The sequence below is a fragment of the Limulus polyphemus genome, unplaced genomic scaffold (assembly GCF_000517525.1).
Source record: "Limulus polyphemus unplaced genomic scaffold, Limulus_polyphemus-2.1.2 Scaffold293, whole genome shotgun sequence".
NCBI lineage: Eukaryota > Metazoa > Arthropoda > Merostomata > Xiphosura > Limulidae > Limulus > Limulus polyphemus.
The window spans coordinates 554,152-554,678 of NW_013665903.1; positions in this window are offsets into that span (position 1 = coordinate 554,152).

The following is a 527-nucleotide window of genomic DNA, read 5'->3' on the forward strand; positions in this document are numbered from 1 at the left end:
TATCTCTTCAATCTATCTGCATATCTATCTATCGCTGGCTATATTTGCTGGGCTTATATATTAAAAAAAGAGGGCGCCTGGCAAACACTCGGATATTCACGGAGTTTTTCGATAAGTCATGATCCTTCTAGAAACTCCAGCGCGCATGCTCCCAGCGTCGCGTGACTCCGCTGTCGTAACAATATGTACTAATCCTTTTAATACAATATAATGTTTAGGAACAACAATGGACCTATTGATCCATTTCGGCTGTCCCATCCTAAGGTAAAGGGCTCAAGACTGAACATAATACTCCAAATATGGCCTAACAGTGACCTACAATGAAATTATAACTCCTTTAGGCTTGTACTCAATATTTCTGCAGCTACAACTTAAAATCAGAATTGCTTTACCTGCTTGGATGGCTTAAGAGATCGAACAACCACTACACAAAGATTTCTTTCTTTCATAACACTGTTAAGGTTATTACCATCTAAATTATACATATAATTCAAAGTCTGATAAACCACATGCATTATCTTGCATTT